Source organism: Solanum stenotomum, chromosome 11, assembly GCF_019186545.1.
Source record: "Solanum stenotomum isolate F172 chromosome 11, ASM1918654v1, whole genome shotgun sequence".
Lineage (NCBI taxonomy): Eukaryota > Viridiplantae > Streptophyta > Magnoliopsida > Solanales > Solanaceae > Solanum > Solanum stenotomum.
The window spans coordinates 11,680,326-11,690,439 of record NC_064292.1 but is presented as its reverse complement, the minus strand read 5'-3'; the positions used below and the strand labels follow the sequence as shown (position 1 = coordinate 11,690,439).

The 10,114-nt window shown below is 34.5% G+C and overlaps 1 long non-coding RNA gene across 1 annotated transcript; it reads right to left on the bottom strand.

Annotated features, from left to right (window-relative positions):
- Window positions 1–330: 330 nt before the first annotated feature.
- Window positions 331–794, bottom strand: LOC125844844 (uncharacterized). Its single transcript, XR_007444195.1, has 3 exons — window positions 679–794; window positions 519–593; window positions 331–434 (listed from the first exon to the last, which is right to left on the bottom strand). It is a non-coding gene; the product is annotated as an uncharacterized LOC125844844 (long non-coding RNA).
- Between the last annotated feature and the right edge of the window lie 9,320 nt (window positions 795–10,114).

Below are 10,114 nucleotides of genomic sequence, written 5' to 3'. Positions count from 1 at the left end.
AACAATTTAACAAGTAAATAAACTTCACTACACTTCACAAATACAATAATCAATTGATCATGCCATTACACAACAACACAATAACAATCTAACAAGTAACAATAATGCACCAATGTAGTTTTCATCACTTTCAAGTTTCAAGTGCCAAAAATAACAAACAACAATAATGAGCAACAAACAATGTAGCCTCTTCCATGAGACCACCTTCAAGTTTCAAGTGTCAACAATAACAAACAACAAACAATGTAGCCTCTTCCATGAGACCACTTTCAAGTTTCAAGTGACAACAATAACAAATAACAATAATGAGCAACAATGTAGTTTCTTGATTTTCTTCCATGAGACCACTTTGAAGTCTCAAGTGCCAACAAAATTACCAAAACACTAACAAAACTTGGTACTTTACACCTTTCTTCATTGTCTCGACTTTGGACCTTTTAAAATTAAATTAAATGTTAGAATACTACTTTTAATATTAAAAAAATGATATGATTAAATAAATGACGTATTAAACTCACCACTATTAAATACTTGAGACTTGCAAGCCAATCATAGATCAACAATGGAAGAGTTTCTTCCACTATTTGCCATCTCTATAAATAAGAAAATCAAATATGTCATACAACACAAAAAGTCTTTTATTTTTTCCAAAAACAAATAAAAAATAAAAAGTCTTACCAAGTTCAATTTTTTCAAGAAACTCCAAACTTTCTTCAACACAAATAGGCTTAGTTTCTTGTCTAAGCCAATCTTGAACACAAATAAGGCATTGCACACATTTGGGAGTCAATGAAATTCTAAAGGGATCAAGAATACGATCACCCGTGCTAAATGCACATTCCGATGCCACACTCGACATAGGAATAGCCAATACATCTCCGGCCAACTGTGAAAGTATAGAAAATCTAGGAGAATTAACTTTCCACCAAATCAAAATATCAAAATCCTCAGATTCAGGCTCTTGGTCTTCAAGAAGATATCTATCCAACTCAGATTTAACACCTAAACTTTCAGAATCTTCCTTTTGTTTCTTCATGTAAAACTTAGTTCTCAAAGAATTTATTTTCACATTTTGAGAAAGACCATAAGTAGATGAATCAGAGGAGTCAGATGAAGATGATTGATTTTTAAAACCTTTTGCATACTTACTTACATAGATCGCAAACAAATTCTTTAAGTAAGCATTTACTTCATTATTCACTATCTGTCCCTTTTCTTCCCCAAGTAATTCTTCAAGAGCAAAACTAACATACATAAATTTATTGCAAGGATCCAAAACAGAAGCAATAAAAAGAGTTTTGTTCATCTTTTCAGGAGTACCCCAATATTTCTTGAACTGTTCTTTCATCCCCGAAGCCATTTTACTCAAATCAACATCATCACTTGTCATACATACTTTCAAGTATGCATCAAGCTCACATATATCCTCAAAATGAACATTACAAGTAACATATCGTGAACCTGAAACTTTCAATGTGAGCTCATAAAATTTTTTAAGAAACTTTGTGATATTCCTCACATTAGCCCAATCCTCATATTGAATTGAACCTGCAATACTTTCATCTTCACAAACATCAGTAACAAGAAAAGAATTAAAATTACCATCATAAAGATCAAACCTCTCAAAAGCCTTTTCAAATTTTTCTGCCGTGTCCAACATCAAATAGGTGGAATTCCACCTAGTAGGCACATCTAAAGACAACATTTTATCACATTCTATTTTTTGCATTTCAACACATTTCAAGAAGCTTCTTGTCCTTGTAGAAGATGATCTAACATTTTTCACCATTTGTCTCACCCGTTTGATAGAAGGACCAATTTCTTTCAAACCATCTTGCACAATTAAATTAAGTATGTGAGCCATACATCTCACATGGAGATGCTTACCTTCCATCATATTAGTTCCCCACATATCTAATTTTTTGGATAACTCTAAAACTGCCACATCATTTGAAGAGGCATTATCAACCGTAACAGTAAAGACATTGTCCAAATTTTAATCAAGTAAACAATTACTAATACACTCAGCCAAATGCTCAACTTTATGACTAGTGATAGGACAAAAATTCAATATTCTTTTATGAAGCACCAAATCCCTATCAATAAAGTGAGCAGTCAAACATATATAATTGATTCTTTGCACCGAGGTCCATGTGTCTGTTGTGAGACAAATTCTTGGTTGTATTTCTCTAAAATACATTTTCAAATTCATTCTCAATTCACCATAAACTTCATAAGAATCCCTTGTTATGGTTCTACAAGAAGGAATCCGAAACAAATGTTGAACTTTACTCATAAACTTCTAAAAGCCTTCTTTTTCAACAAAACTAAAAGGTAGTTCATCCAAAATTATCATCTCAACTAAAGCTCTCCTACATACCTCTTGCTCAAATTTCCAAGTCTCTATCGAAGAACTGTTACTTTGAATATTTAACAATTTTTTAATGTCAGGTGCAACAGGCGGGGGCTTATACACTTTACATCGGTTAGTCAAATGTTGTCTCAGTCCACTTGTTCCATTTCTAGTTGTATTAGCAGCATAGTTTTGTTTACAATGTAAACACTTTGCTTTAACTAATAAACCATTTTCAAAAAAAAATTCGAAGTGTTGCCAAACAGTAGACCTAGGATCCATTTCTTTTCTTTTTTTTGTTTCCTCTGTGCCAATTGAGGCATCATTGCTAGTAGTAGGTGTATTATCCGTAGAATCAGCCATACTTATTCGACTTTGATTAGCCACACCCACATTTGATTGATTTTGTTCAGCCATCTATATAATAAAAAAACTATTTCACAATGAATTCACACTTAGAATATTAAGGAGCAAATAAGAAAAAGAAAATGATAATTGGATGCATTTTTTCATTGTGGTTTCATTTTCTTTATTAGTTTTGCCTTTTTTTTTTGGTCTAAGATTTGACCCTTTGCTAGAAAATACAATATTACAATTATACAAATGAGCAAATCAAAATAAAAAAATAAAGTTTAAATATAAAAATTAAAAATATACAAATCTGAAATCTTTATTAGTTTATTTTAATGGATAGATCAAAATTCAAATGCACTAAAATATTCTCAAATAATTGACTAAATGCAAGTTTAAAACTTAAAATTATTTTTATATATTTATAAGAAAAAAATACCTGAAAGCTGATGGTTGTCGCTTGCCGATTGCCGGCTGCTGCTGTGCGTGGTGCTGCGGCTGCCTGAGCCCTGCTGGTCGACTAGGGCTGGTGGTTGGCGGTTGCTACTGCTCTGTGTGCTGCTGGTCGACGGGACTGGCGGCTGCTGCTGCAGGTTGATGGAACTGGCCGCTGGTGGTTGTCGCCTGCTGGTCGCCGACTGCTGCTGGTTGTCGCTTGCTGGTTGCTGGCTATTGCTGGTTGTGCGGCTGCTGGCTGCTGCTAACTACTAAGTGCTAAAGCTTAGAAAGTTAGAAATGAGAATTTAGTAACGTAAAAAAATTGAAAAGACCAAAAGGTTTAAAGAGTTTTGACTTTTGACCTAATTTAATTAAAATTATAATATTTATTATTTAATATAATATATTTCGGTAAATCGAAATATCAAATAACACAAAAATTACATATTGAAAACCGAATCGAAATACCAAAAAATACAAAAACATACACCGAATACCGAACCAAAAACTGAAATACCAAAATATCGAAACCGAAATAGTTCGGTTCGGTTCAGTATTTCGATTTTTTGGTGTTTTTTCCCAACCCTAGATGCCTATATGCAAATGTGATCTTCCTTAAGGCTCTCAAAATTTCCTTCTCCAATGGCCAGCTTCATGCATCCACTCGCTCATTCCCTACGATAGAAACAACTATCGCTAAGCATATAACTTAGTGGTGTAAAAACTATAGGTTCAGAGTCATCAAATTCACAAAACTACCTTTCTCAAGTCATGGGCAGCATAATCAAACATAATAAATAAATCAAGTAAACAATATAACAAAAGTATCAAGTTCGATATTTAGAGGTCCAATTGTCAAGAACGCTCATAGCACTATTTTCCAAGAGATTCAATAACAAGCACAAACAAGTATCAAGAAGGGCCGACGCCCTGTATCAAGAAGGGTCAAAGCCCAATAATCAAGAGAACCAAGAACCATATTAAAAATGGCTTTCTAGTTCGTACTTAAAATGGACAACTTCCACTTTTAAGACGGACTAAAAATCCAGAGTTAAGATGGCAAATGATCCGAATCAAGAGGCATGCCAATAGTGACAAAGTCACAACCACAAGAAGGACAAGGTCCCAACAAGAGTGCCAGGTGATTAAACAATCCATACAAGTGAGTGAGTTACACAAGCGTCTTTAACTTCTCAAAGGATACCAATACAACAATGCAAAGCGACAAGAGTAACCAAGGTACCAAGATCAAATTTCAGAAATACTAGCATTTAAAAGAGTGCAAATACAAGTTTATACACAAACCTCAATGCTTTAGCAAAGAAACAGTCCAATACAACTTCAAGAGTTCAAACCGTAGATCACAACGTATCAAGGTCCTCAACTTGTTCACGAGTATATACAACCTTAAAAAATACAATTAAATAACTTATTTAATTCCCAGCAGCTCAATAATATTGGTGTAAAACAAAATTATCATCACAAGTAAGCTTAGCCTGTACAAACACGACTATGCTCCCAAAACAGTGATTCTGGACAGCCTAATACCTTATGTCGCAACTTATATTTGAAAAGGAAAACGGCAAAACTAGACTTTATAACCTTTATGAAAGATGTAGCTACACCTCTTAAGGTTGCAAAAAAATAAGAATCACAGTAAAATATATTTTTTATACAAAGATATATTCAAAATACTAACAGCTGTCCATACAGGATTTCAAATTTCAAAATCTGGACAAAACTTGTCCTTTGTTCCGTCCCATATTTCGATTCCATAACAGCTAAATCAGAGTTTTACATAAACATAAAAGTTGTAGGTCTACAAATTAGATTTCCAAATCATATTTATTCACTGTAAACGGAGTTCTAGAGGACGAGATATGCATAAATTACCAAACACTACCCAGCTTATGAACAAATTTCGTCATTTACCAAAAAGAAGTGTGTGTCTCGAACTCCAGCCAAAAGAACCAAGTTTTCTCTTGTAATTTTGAAAAACAATCTATTTAGATATGTTTCTAAGGTTCTAAGGTTTGAGGAAAACGAAATTACTAAAGGAGGGGTGAAAATATATAGTCAAACAAGTGATGTTTATCCCTTGGGAAGCTGTCCTTCAAAGGTGATGCCCAAAAATTTGTGTGCTGTCCAATATGCATATATATATATATATATATATATATCCCTCATCTCCTTTTAAAGTTATACATAATTCTAATTAGAATATTACCTAAACACCCCGTCACAATCCCTTAAATTACGACCACAATTTATGTTAAGCAAGTTAGTAATTATCACAACATTTCAAGTTCCTAGAATGAGAGTAAAACATATTGTAGTAATTAAGCAATGGTAAATCGACATGCGACTCTTGGTTAATATTTAGAGGTGTTACAAGGCAAATTCACTTAAAAAGAATTTAATGACTTTTGTCAATCTCATGAAATTCGTCGTCCTTTAACGGTACCTTACTTTCCCCAACAAAATAGAGTTGCAGAAAGACAAAATAGAAAAATTATTAATATGGCTAGATATATGTTGAAAGCTAAACATCTACCAATTTTTTTTGGGCCGAGGCTGTTTCTTGTGCAGTTTATTTGAGCAACATGTGTCCAACAAAAAATGTATAGGATCAAACACCTCAAGAAGCATGGAGAGGAAGAAAGCCAAATGTCAATCACTTGAGAATCTTTGGGAGCATAACATATGCTCATGTTCCATATCAAGGGAGAGCTAAACTTGACGATCGGAGTGTCAAGTATGTGTTTATTGGCCATGACATGATTTCAAAAGGATATACGTTATACAATCCAAGCAATAAAAAGATGGTGGTGAGTCGCGATGTTGAATTTGATGAATAAGCAACTTGGAGTTGGGAGGCTATGAAAGAAAGAATATATGATTTTCTTTCATATTTTGGAGATGAAGAAGAGCATGAGACCATTACACCTGCACAGGATGCAACCCCACTCTATGATGACACAAAAGAAATTACTAATTTTATTTTTTTGTGTTGTCTCTTTGCTAATAGTGAACCAATGAATTTTGATAGAGTTGTTACTGACAAAAAGCGGAGACAATCCATGGAGGAGGAGGTCCAGTCAGTAGAGAAGAACAACACTTGAGATTTAATGACTCTTCCCAAGGATCATCGAGCAATTAGAGTCAAATGAGTATACAAGGCGAAGAAAAATGCCCATGGAGAGGTAGAGAGATACAAGGCAAGATGTGTGGCTAAAGGCTATAAACAAAGGCATGTCATTGACTACGAGGAAGTCTATACGCCTGTTGCCCGCATGCAGACTATCCGTCTATTGATCTCTTTGGCAGTGGCGGCGCAAATGTAGTGAAAAGTTCATCAACTAGATGTCAAATCTGCATTCTTGAATGAATATCTTAAAGAAGAAGAAGTCTATGTTGAACAACCATTGAGCTTTGTGATGAAAAATCATGAAGATAAAATGTTGAGGTTGAAGAATGCCTTATATGGATTGATGCAAGCTCCACGAACTTGAAATAGTCAAATTGACAAATACTTTCAAGACAATGAATTTACTCGTTGTCTCCATGAATATACTATTTACATTAAAGTTCATACTAATGGAGATATTCTACTTGTTTGTCTTTATGTTGATGATCTCATACTAACGGGTAATAACCCAATTTTATTTGAAGCTTTCAAGAAAGCTATGTCCCTTGAGTTTGAGATGACAGATATAGGGCTCATGTCATATTACTTGGGCCTAGAAGTGAAGCAAATGGAGGAAGACATCTTCATATCTCAAGAAAACTTTACAAAAGATATTTTTGAAGAAGTTCAACAAGTTTGATTGCAATCCCGTGAACACCCCAATGGAAAGTGGAACAAATTTGTCAAAGTTTGATGATGGAGAAAGCGTGGACTCCACTCTGTTCAAAAGTTTTGTAGGAAGTCTAAGGTACTTGACATGTACGATATCGATATACTCTTTGCGGTTGGAGTAGTAAGTCGTTTCATAGAAGCTCCTACCTCTACTCACTTGAAGGTCGCTAAAAGAATGCTATGTTACCTAAAAGGTACAATCGATCTTGGACTATTTTATTCTTCTTCTAATGATTTTAGTCTTGTGGGATATTGTGATAGTGATTATGCGAGATATGTTGATGATAGAAAAAACACATATGATTTTGCATTTTTCTTGGATGATTGTGTTATTACTTGGAGTTCAAAGAAACAACCAATTGTTACTCTCTCTGCTTGTGAAGCTGAATATATGGCAGTGACATCATGTACGTGTCATGCTATTTGGTTGAGGACATTGTTGAAGGAACTCAATTTACCATAAATTGAAGCTATAATGATTTGTGTTGATAACCAATCTGCGCAAGCACTTGCAACGAATCAGTGTATCATATATGGAACAAGCACATAGACACAAGGCATATCACTTTATCCGAGAATGCATTGCCAAGAAAGAGGTAGAGCTCAAGTATGTGAAATCTCATGATCAAGTTGCGGATATCTTTACAAAGCCTCTCAAGTTTGAAGATTTTCAAAGATTGAGATCAAGCCTTGGAGTAAGAAGAAAAAACCAAAATTAAGGGATAGATTTGTGGGAACAAAAGTTTGGCAACAACTAATTTGGCAGCCACACTTGTTGAAAGTACTAACCACAAATATGAAAGTTGGTAGCCACACTTGTTGAAATTACTAGCCACAAATATGAAAGTTGACGGTCACACTTGTTGAAATTACTAGCCACAAATGTGAAAGTTGACAGCCACATTTGTAGAAGTTGGTAGTCAAAGTTTGGTAGAGTTTGGCAGCCAAACTTTGTGAAAATTGGCTGCCACATTTATGTCATTACTGATGTAATCAAAAGGTTCAAAACTCTATAAATAGAGTAGTAATTGAACACTTGAAGATACACCAAAATAGAGAAGCAATAGAGAGTAATCCACAAGCTATTTCTTAGTTTGTGAGAGAACATTGTGAAAGTAATATTATTGCGAGTTATAAGAAATAAAAGAGTGTTGAATAGTAATCTTTTGATACTATCATGTTTTTCATCAATATTATTGTATTACTTATTCGGGTATCATATTTATCCCATTTTAATATTTGGTGTCGTTGTTACTCTCTTTCCATTGATATTTAGTTTGAACATTATCCTGGGTGTGATTATCATTTTGTCCAACATTTACATCTTTCTCCTCATTCTCTCTTTAAATTTGTGTTTTGTCTTTAAATAATCATTTCAGATCTGTCTTCTATTTTTTAATCACTTTTCTTCGCAATTTCAAACTATGTTCAACCATCTTCAATAACCTCTTCTTCATATATCTGCCGACATCAATCTGGAAAACAGAGGCGGAGGAGTAGTGTGTGTAGAGAAGAAAAAAAGTGGGAAGGAGGAAGGTGAAAGTTGTTCTATAAAGAGAAAGACTGAGAGATGGATTGTTGCATTGGAATGACAGGACTGCCATTAATGGTAGAAACAAATAAGGGTCATAGTGGTTAAAGGAGGAAATATGAAAATGGTGAGAAGAAAGAGAAAGAAGTTGCTGCAAGTTTTATATATTTTTTTAAATTATTGAAAGGCTAAATGGTCTGGTGGACCTTTGTACTTGTACTCGTTTGTATTGTGAACCCTTCTACTTATCCCTTTGTCATCTGAACCCCCGAATTCATTTAAACTCAACATGTTGAACCCTTTCAACTCATCTTGACTCTGAATCGCGCTGATGTCACATTCCATGTAAGATAAATTTTGCCACATCATTTTTTAATTTTTATAATAATTTCTTTTTGGACAATTATTAAATAAAAGGTAAATTAATAAATTTTAAATTGATTATTTAAGAAAAAATTGGGACTCCACGCCTCCACTGCGGTTGCAACCGTGTAACATCCAAAATCCACCGGCGAATGTCGCCGCACCACCGTTCCTCTTGCCGGCGAGACCTGTACTTTCTCTTTCATCGTCTCCATCTCCATCGCAAACCCTCACTATTTTCTTTCCTCCTTCTCCAACCACCACAAAATCAGCAACCTTAAGTCGCCACACCACCAGTGACCCCCCTGCGAATCGTAAACGACAACCTCTCCTCTCCGCTCCGTCTTTCAACAAACACCCTCGTCGCCTCCCGTTCTAGCGAAAATGTATCAGTGTTGCCTTTCTCTCTCTCACTCCACTGCAAAATCAATGGACTCCAACAAGCATTGCCATAAAATCAACCAATGCCCTCTCTCCCTCCACTGATAACAGCTTGAAACTTGACGTCAAGGAGGTCCCATTGCCAAATATCCGTTAAAGATCAAGATGACCATAGGTGTGGAGAAGAAAGAAAAAGTAGTTGGGGGCAGGGATGGGGATGGCAGCGAAAAAGTGGGTGGAGTTAAGGGAAGAAGAGGGATCTTTTTAAATTTATTATTATTATTATTATTTTAATATTTTAAGTTTAAATATTATGTTAACTTGCTTTCAGATGCGTGTAGTCACACTCTCTCACCAACTCAACCATCTTAATGCCATATAAGCTTGGTCAATGGTCAGAGGGATTTGATATATTGTGTTTTATTGAGTTTAAGGGCTCAATTGGTAAATGATTAAGTAGAAGAGTCCATAATACAAACTCGGACAAGTATAGGGGTCCATTAGACCATTTCGCCATTATTGAAATATACTTTTTTTTGGTAATTAACTTAATAGTTTTAAAAATAATTTTTTACTCACAATATTTTTTAGTACTTATTTTGGTATATATGTCATGTGTCTTTATTTAATTCGTTATTTTAACACATTATCAACGAGTATGTTACACTCTCAAAAGTTTTGCTGATTGTTTAAAAAGTGTCAAAATGACAGAATAAAACCTTACTATGGCTGTCTAAAATGAGCAAATCCTAGTAGAGGTGTTTAAGTGAAAAAATTGTTGCCAACTTTAGGTGGTCATCAATAGATTTCATCTTTTATATTATGAAAAGAAGGAAAA